The following is a 9324-nucleotide window of genomic DNA, read 5'->3' as shown; positions in this document are numbered from 1 at the left end:
TTACCGAGACCCAGACCGTGGACCGGGCGCCCTGCTTCGCCCGGAGCCCGAAGCCTTGGCCACCACCAGCGGCGCCTCCCCGCGGACCCCGACTCCGACCCGGAGAGACCCGCATCTCACGGGCATTGTGGCCCCATGAGGCTTCCTGCAGATCCAGGGACTCTGAGCGTCTATCAAAGACGACAGCCGGTGTGAAGGATCCGTGAGGCGTGGAAAAGCGGGGGGCAGGTGCACGGTGCCCCGAGGCCCAGGCTGTCCCGCCTGCTTCCTGCTGCCGCCGCCATGGGGCGCTGCCGCTCTGCGCTCGGCCTGGGGGTCGCACGGGCGCCCTCGCCGTCCGCCGGCGGGAGGGAGCGGCCGCTGGGCCCGGGCCGCGCCGTGGCCTCGTCCCGCGCGGAGGAGCGCGGCCCGCCCACTCGCCCGGTGACCGGCCTCGTCTGCCAACCACCGGCAAAGTCCACCAGGCGCGCAGAGCAGTCTCGGAGGTCCGGTTTCGGACAGAAGGAGCCTTCTCCATTTTGGTGCCAGAGGTGGTCGGACGCCCCGCAGCGTCATTTCATCGGGTCCTTTCCAGTGTTTAAAATTGTTGTCCAGGTGCTGCAGTGACTCCTGGAGGTCTACAGAGTCGTCCCAAGGAGGGAACATGTCTGTGACGAAGGAGTCGAAGGGGATCTGGGACTGGGCGATGCTGCAGGTGTTTCGGTCAAAAGCTGGCATCGCCGCAGGTAAGTCCAGCTTCTTCTCTCCTTCGGTCTGAGAAAAATCCTCCTCCGAGGTGCGTGCGGCCCACTCGGTGCTCTGCTCCCAGGGCCGGCAGGGGTTGGACACGTCCGCGCACTTGATCATCAGCCGCTTGATCAGAGTCCGGTTCTCTGGAGACGGAGCATCGTGTCTGCGTCACGAGGGTTTGGCTCGCTCCCCTCGCTTTCCTCCAGCTCTGCCAAGGCCTTGACGATGCTGTTGACAAACTTATTGATGTGCTCGAAGTGCCTGGTCATCTCCGTGGCCAAGACCATGTCGATGATGGCCTGGCGCAGCATCCGGCAGTCATTCCTCTCCACGTTCTTGAAGATGCTGCTCTTGTCCTCCCTGGCGGCCAGCTGGAAGGCCAGGGCCGCGTGGTGGCTCTCCAACACGGCACGGTCACACAGCACCGCCAGCGGGCTGCCCGCGTTGCACGGGAAGAGGTGGGTCCGCCCCGGGGGTCCAGGTCGTGGATGGCGGCTGCGATGAGGGCGGCGGCCTGTCCACGGAGTCTAACTCTAACCCAACGCTTGCTGCATCCGCTCCTGGCAGAGGAAGTGGGCGGTGGCCTGCAGCAGGTCGGCGGCGGGGGTGGAGTTGGGGTCGGGGTTGGAGGAGTGGCAGTTGGCTTCCATAGTCGGCAGCCACAGCCGCAGGGTCGCCTCCGAGCACTTCAGGAATTCACAGACCCCAAAGCGAGCGAAGATTTTGAGACCAAGAAAAGTCAAAGGCCTTTTCTGAGTGGCAGTCTCCAGTTCAAAGACATTAAAGTCCCAGTGGCCATCGTTTTCCATGGCCTCAGCTATGCGCGGTGGGATATTGTGAAGGGACTCGGAGGTGAGTCAGCTGCCCGAAATTGGATGCAGGTGTTTAGTTGAGAGAGTATACTCATTCCCAGATGGTCTTCGAAAACCGTCAGACATCAGGCCCCCAATGAGGTCCTTGGTGTTGAGGATCCTCTCCCTTCGCCCCGAACTGTGGTGAATACAGCTCCGAGGTTCTCAGAATTTCCAGGACGCGGTCTAAGGCTTCCGTCACAGGCATGGAACTGTTCTCCTGGGCAGCACTGATGATATTGATCACCTTGGTGATGGGCGCCTCGATGGTCATGGAGTGGATCCGGGCCATGGAGGAGTGTCGCCTCTGGCTGGCCACTTCGCTTGCTCGTGAGGCAACACTGCTGACGTCCTGGGAGCTTTTCCTCTTGTCTTTATGTTTGCCTGATGGATTATCTGTGGGAGGGTCAGAATGAACAGATTCCGTGATCTTCTCAGCCTTACTGTTGCCGTTGCTCACTCGGATGACGGACACATTGTGTCTAATTTTTCCTCCCTGTCCAATGACAGGTATTATCTTCACATTTTGTTGTACATTATCTCCGTTTTTGGGGTGGTAAACGCCTTGCCACTCCTTGCCCATCTTCATGCATGAATTTATAGTACTGAACAAGTCAGCCTTTTTCTCATTCAGAGGCATTTTTGCTAACTCCTTCCCTAATAATTCACCCGACTCATAGCCCACTGTTGTATCAAATGCTGGGTTTACATACTGTATGTAGTTGTCCTCACTCGGGATTTTAATGGCGTCTTGGCTGTTCTCTAGTGCAGTGAGTACTGAATTACAAGCCCTGAGTTTCAGCTGTGACCGCACCTCTCCAAACTCCAGCTTCAGCAGCTCGGCGTGACAGGCCTGGAGGCTGGGGTTCTCCACGTACCTGCTCATAAGGCCGGCACTAATGAGGGACATCACAGACTCTTCTCCATCCCGCCTGCGTACTACACCAACAATTACTGTGTTTTCTGAAACTTTTGTTGCTCAAATAGACTTGTCCAGCTGCTGGGGGTTTCTGTGGTCTATGATGATGATGTCATGATTTGCAGCCAGGAAAAATTACAATTCTTAATTATAAACCTGTGTTTTCTTTTAAAATATATTTTATTGATTTTTTACAGAGAGGAAGGAAGTGGAATAGTTAGAAACATCGATGAGAGAGAAACGTCAATCAGCTGCCTCTTGCACAGCCCCTACTGGGGATGTGCTGCAACCAAGATACATGCCCTTGACTGGAATTGAACCTGGGACCCTTCAGTCCACAAGCCAACGCTCTATCCACTGAGCCAAACTGGTTAGGGCTAAGCCTGTGTTTTCCATCAAAATTACTTCTTGCATAAATTTTGGGACACCCTATATAAAACTGTCTTTTTGTTTGGAGATATTATTTCAGATTCTGTGACGCTCAGAATGCTCCTTGAGGTAAGAGTATTACTGCAATTATTCCTGAAGCCCACAAATACCAATGGATTTATATAAGTAATATTTTAATTGACTTTTAAAGAGAGACAAAGTGAAAGAGTAAGAGCTGTGAGAATCAGCTGTGTCTGCAGTGGGAGAACTTCTGTGCTGGAGACAGCCCTCCGGGGCATGACTTGCTTCAATGGGGCTTTGGTGCTCACTGAGTCTGCCCCCTGAGTGTGTCCTTTATAGTTCCATGGAGCTGCAAACTGGATGGTCCCAGTCTGACCTCTGGGTTTCCTGGCTCCTGGTTCTCTAGGGAGGTGCTAATCTAGCCTTTGCCTTAGGCTATCCAGCCAAAGCCTCCCTGCAGATTCTGTGACGCTCAGAATGCTCCTTGAGGTAAGAGTATTACTGCAATTATTCCTGAAGCCCACAAATACCAATGGACTTATATGAGTAATATTTTAATTGACTTTTAAAGGGAGACAAAGTGAAAGAGTAATAGGGAAATATGGATCAGATGGTCTCTGCAAGCCCCCTCACTGAGGACTGAGCTTGCATGCTCCACTTACCTGTGTCATCACTGGGGGTCAAACTGGAAACCTTTCTGTGAATGGGATCATGCTCAACGTACTGAGGTTGATTTTTTATTTTATTAAAATATCACAATAGAACGAGAAAACGCAAGCTATCAGGGAATATACATAATCCTATCCTATTAATTTAAAAACAAAATTTGAAAAGATACCAAAGACAACAATTTGACATTCCATACATTGTTAGAATGTTTTTAGACAATACACATTGTGAAGCTATGGAGCTAAGAGTTTGAATGTTTACTACAGGTACCAGGACCTGGATTCAATGCTTTATATGCATTAATCCTCTCCCCAACCTGATATGGTTTAAACATCTGTCTTATAGAGAGGAAATCCAGGGTCAGAGACTCAAGGTAGATTGCCTGATGGTAGAGTAAATAAAAGGCAAGGCTAGAAGTCAAACCCATGTGTCTCTAACAACAGAGGTCTGGCTTCTAATGTTAGGCTCTGCTGCCTCCTAGAGAGTAGAGTTGGTACTTCATAACCTTTGGGATGGGCCAGCTGCTGCAGTCCCAAAGCTTTAGTGGCTTAGCGTAAAGAAGGCATCTATCCTGTTCATACCGCATGTCCACCCTGGTTCTCCTGGGACTGGCTTAAAGGAGGAGCCACCATGTAGATACCTGTTGACATTATCCGAGATGGGAAGAGAGGGTGGCCAGTCTCAGTGCATCCAGAGTTTTCTGTTAGTGGTGACAGGCTTCACTCCCACCACATTTCATTGGTTAAAGCACATCACAGAGCTGCAGCCAACCTCAGGGTGTCAGCAGCAGAAACTGGTATACTTGATGGGCCTCATTAAGGTGACCATATGGTGGGCTGTGCAAGGGCAAAGGAGAGGAGTGGGGACTGGTAGGAAATGACAGTGGTAACCAGTCAGGATGGTTCAGTTTCTCCTCATCTGCATGGATTTTCTACCCAAGCTGCCCAAACCCATCTCTTCCAAGATTCAAAGGAATGAACTTCAAAAAAAAAAAGGAGTTTGGTAAGATGCCATGGGCAGCAAACTCCACACCAATTCTGAGTGTGACTTTGGGAACATCCCTGGCTGCCTGGATTCCCCTACTACGGTCAAGGTGAAGACCCACATGTTAAGAGTGTTTACTGGGAAGGGCAAGGACTGTGAGCATCCCAGCATCCCTGTTCTCTTCAATTAACATCAGTCAGTGCCTGCTTCCAAGTCTCCTTTCTTTTGAATGGCCCTGGTGAGAGCTCCCAGTGAGGATGATGGTGAAAAATGCTGACGGTAACATCCATGGTGATCCTGTGCTTTCCATTTGTTCTGTGTATGAACCCGTGCTAAAGGGTTGCTGGATGGTTCTCCACACTGGTCCTCATTCTCCATCCTGGCCCCAGTGTCGGGTGGGCCATGCACACCCAGTAGATGACCAGAGCCCAGAAGTCCAGGAGTGATGCCATAGGGAACCCCATGCACCTTCCTGTATTAGTTGTCAGCCTAGATTTGACATGGCAAGAGACACTCCTCTCCTGGGATGTCCAGTTCCTCATTACCAGTGTGGACTTAGGAGCCTAGAAGTGTTCTCCCTCAGCTTTCCCTCACAAGAACTCATCCTCATATTCCTTCACAAGGGTCCTGGATCATCCAACTCCTTCACAAAGACTAGTGTCCTTCACAAATGTTCCCAATCCACACTCTACATCTTCTGTCTGTCATCAGAGCCTTCCCCAGCTCCCCACCTTCCCATAGCCTGGACTTCTCTGAACTGACCCTACGCTTAATCCATCCTTGAGACCTGAGATGGGACCTCCATAGGGACACCAGATGCCTGGAAGGGAAGAAGGGGCTCACCTGGGGGTGGGGAAGAGGAACATATTGATGCAGAGGATGGTGCCTCTACAATGCCTCGCCGGAGATTGCCTATGCACTTGCTCATTGTGGGGGTGCTTAGACTCAGAGAGAAACATACAGATAACCCAAGGACCGAAACAGACAGGTACAGAACACTCCCAGCTTGTGCTGGGCTTATTTTCAGGTTTACACAGACCCACACTGTAGACATGGGCAATACCCTGAGGGGAACACACACAGAGAGAGAGAGTGAGAGAGAAACAAAGAAATAAACAGTTGGGACCCCTCATTCAGTGCCACAGGACACACACACAATGGACACTCCCCCATATGCTGGCAGGAAACCCTATCACCAATCCTGTCCCAGGGCCATCCTCTCTGCCCCCTCAACTTCACATCCCACAGTATACTGTCCCACACAGTGCAGGGGCCATCACCTCATTTCAGGTGCAAGGGTCAGCTCTGCACAGGCCAAACTTATGGAGGGTGACCACCTGGAATGCATCCCCCCAATGTGGTATCATGTTGAGACCAAGCCTCTCCTTCTGGAAATGCTTGTACTGCAGAATGGTCTCACCATTGAAAACACAGCACCATTTCCTGGAGAATCCACGCTACCTCCAGGACTGGTTAGGTGGTGGCATTTTTAATGAAATCAAAGTGGAAAATTACCCAGAAATGCAAAAGTAGAGATTTCAACAATGCCTGTGGGGCTCTGGGGAGTGTGTGGGCTGCTCAGAGGCAGGCGAGCTGATTTGAGGGCCTCAAGTTTCAGGAGCTGATCCGGAACACCTGGGAGGGATCTGGGCTCCTCCACTACCTGAATCCAAGAGCCCAGTCTCAACCCCTGGCTGGAAGGTGCTGAGACCACAAGGCCCATGTCTAGGCACAGAGCTTTTCCAGCGCCTTAGGGGTTAGTCTCAGGGAGAACAGATGTCATAATTACCTGTGGGTGACTGTGCAGCTCAGCCTGTTCCCCACCCTCCACACTGACAGCAGGGCCCCTCCCCTCCTGTCCTCTCCCTCACTGTGTGCTCTGCCCTCATGAGAACCCTTATGGCTGGATCACTACAGGGTCCCTGGTCTGTGATGATGTTCACATGTGTTGAATCATTTGGTGGGAAAAACCCCCCACAAATATACTGATTAGAGAGAGATAGAATAGTGAGAGACATCAATTTGTTGTTCCACTAATTTTATGTTCATTATTTCATTCTTACATCATCCCTGAGGATGGAACCTGCAACCTTGGCATTATTATTATTTTTTTTTACATATATTTTATTGATTTCTTACAGAGAGGAAGGGAGAGGGATAGAGAGCCAGAAACATCCATGAGAGAGAAACATGGATCAGCTGCCTCTTGCACGCCCCCCACTGGGGATGTGCCCGCAACCAAGGTACATGCCCTTGACCGGAATCGAACCCGGGACCCTTGAGTCCGCAGGCCGAAGCTTTATCCACTGAGCTAAACCGGTTCTGGCAACCTTGGCATTATTGAGATGATGCTTTAATCAACTGAACTGTCTGGCCGTGGCCAAACTTATTAGGGATTTTAAGTAAAATAACTAATGTATCTGAGAATAGATACCAGAACCACGGGGACGAGAGACAGTGATGGAAGACCAAACTAGGATTCATGACATTTCATAAGTGTTTCTTTATATGGATATATTTGAAATAAGCTATTACAAAGGTCGATTATGTCCTTGCATCAGTAATTCCATGTGCCAATTAGGAAGTACTGACAAGTGGAGTAGGATTTGCTTTCAGAAATGCAGGCATGTATGGAAACATAAAAGTGCATGTTAAGAAATGTGTTTTATCTGGTGCTGTTGCTCACTGGTTCAGGGTCAAGCTATGAACCAGGAGGTTACAGTTGGATTACTGTCAGGGCAAATACCCATGTTGCAGGCATGATACCCAGTGTAGGTCTTCAGGAGGCAGCTGATCAATGATTCTCTCACATCACTGATGTTTCTCCATCTCTCTCCCTTCCTCTCTCTAATAAAAACATATTTTATTTTATTTATTTCTTTTTATTGCTTAAAGTATTACAAATGTCTCCTTTTTTTTCCCCCGCCCTTGACAATCCCCTGGCTTCCCCTAGCCCCCAGTGTCTTATGTCCATTGGTTATGCTAATATGCATGCATACAAGTCCTTTGGTTGATCTCTTACCCACCCCCCTCCTGCCCTCCTACCCTCCCCGGCCTTCCTGCTGTAGTTTGACAGTCTGTTCGAGGCAGCTCTGCATCTGTATCTATTTTTGTTCATAAGTTTATAATGGTCTTTATTATCTAGAAATGAGTGACATCATGTGGTATTTTTCCTTCATTGACTGGCTTATTTCACTTAGCATATTGCTCTCCAGTTCCATCCATGCTGTTGCAAATGATAAGAGTTCCTTCTTTTTTATAGCAGCATAGTATTCCATTGTGTAGATGTAGCACAGTTTTCTAATCCATTCATCTACAGATGGGCACTTAGGCTATTTCCAGATCTTAGCTATGGTGAATTGTGCTGCTATGAACATACGGGTGCATATATCCTTTCTGATGGGTGTTTCTGGTTTCCTGGGATATATTCCTAGAAGTGGGATCACAGGGTCAAATGGGAGTTCCATTTGTAGTTTTTTGAGGAAACTCTATACTGTCTTCCATAGTGGCTGCACCAGTCTGCATTCCCACCAGCAGTGCACAAGTGTTCCTTTTTCTCCACATCCTCTCCAGCACTTGTCGTTTGTTGATTTGTTGATGATAGCCAGTCTGACAGGTGTGAGATGGTACCTCATTGTTGTTTTGATTTGCATCTCTCGGATGATTAGGGACTTAGACATGTTTTCATATGTCTCTTGGCTTTCTGAATGTCCTCTTTTGAAAGGTGTCTATTTAGATCCTTTGCCCAGTTTTTCCACTGAATTGTTTATCTTCCTTTTGTTAAGTTGTATGAGTTCCCTATAAATTTTGGAGATTAGGCCCTTATCAGATATGACATTGGCAAATGTTTTCCCACACAGTGGGTTTTCTTGTTTTGTTGATGGTTTCTTTTGCTGTGCAGAAGCTTTTTATTTTGATGTGGTCCCATTTGTTTATTTTCTCTTTAGTTTCCATTGCCCTAGTGGCTGTATCAGTGAAGAAATTGCTTCGGCATATGTCTGAGATTTTGTTGCCTTTGGATTTTTCTAGTATTTGTATGGTTTCCCATCATATATTTAAGTCCTTTATCCATTTTGAGTTTATTTTTGTGTTGGTATGGTGTTGGTGGTCCAGTTTCATTTTCTTGCATGTATCTGTCCAATTTTCCCAACAGCATTTATTGAAGAGACTGTCTTGACTCCATTGTATGTTCTTGCCTCCTTTGTCAAATATTAATTGAGCGTATTGGTTGGGGCTGATTTCTGGGCTCTCTATTCTATTCCATTGATCTATATGTCTGTTCTTGTGCCAGTACCAGGCAGTTTTGAGAACAGTGGCTTTGTAATACAGCTTGATATCTGGTATTGAGATCCCACCTACTTTGTTCTTTAACAGGATCACTGCAGCTATTCGGGGTCGTTTTTTATTCCAGATGAATTTTTGGAGAGTACGTTCTAGGTCTGTGAAATATGCCATTGGTATTAACATATTTTAAATATGTAAAATACTACAACCTAGACTTCACTTAATGTATTATTAAATGCTTTGACTTAAAGACCACCAGTAAAGAATATGAACAATGCAGATTAAACTTATAAGTGTAAGGTATAAGTGGGCTATAAATCATATATAAAGTAAAAATTGAGAAAAAAAATATTTTGTATATAGAATTCCAAACCACAAATTCCACATGGCAAAGAAGTCAGTGGAGTCATTGAGGAATGAGTGAAACTCAAACATATGTCTCTCTCTCTCCCTTTCCCTCCAAAATCATAAAAGTTTATATTTTAAAAAAAAAACTAT

The 9324-nt window shown here is 47.9% G+C and overlaps 1 pseudogene across 1 annotated transcript; it reads right to left on the bottom strand.

The window, feature by feature from the left end:
- LOC308535787 (high affinity cAMP-specific and IBMX-insensitive 3',5'-cyclic phosphodiesterase 8A-like) lies at positions 1–2616 on the bottom strand (annotated as a pseudogene). The gene has a single exon. The product of its transcript is annotated as a high affinity cAMP-specific and IBMX-insensitive 3',5'-cyclic phosphodiesterase 8A-like (transcript).
- Positions 2617–9324: the final 6708 nt, after the last annotated feature.

The sequence above is a fragment of the Myotis nattereri genome (assembly GCF_964212035.1).
Source record: "Myotis nattereri genome assembly, chromosome: 21".
Taxonomy (NCBI): Eukaryota; Metazoa; Chordata; class Mammalia; order Chiroptera; family Vespertilionidae; genus Myotis; species Myotis nattereri.
The sequence above is the reverse complement of the archived record's forward strand: the minus strand, read 5'-3'. Positions and strand labels throughout refer to the sequence as shown.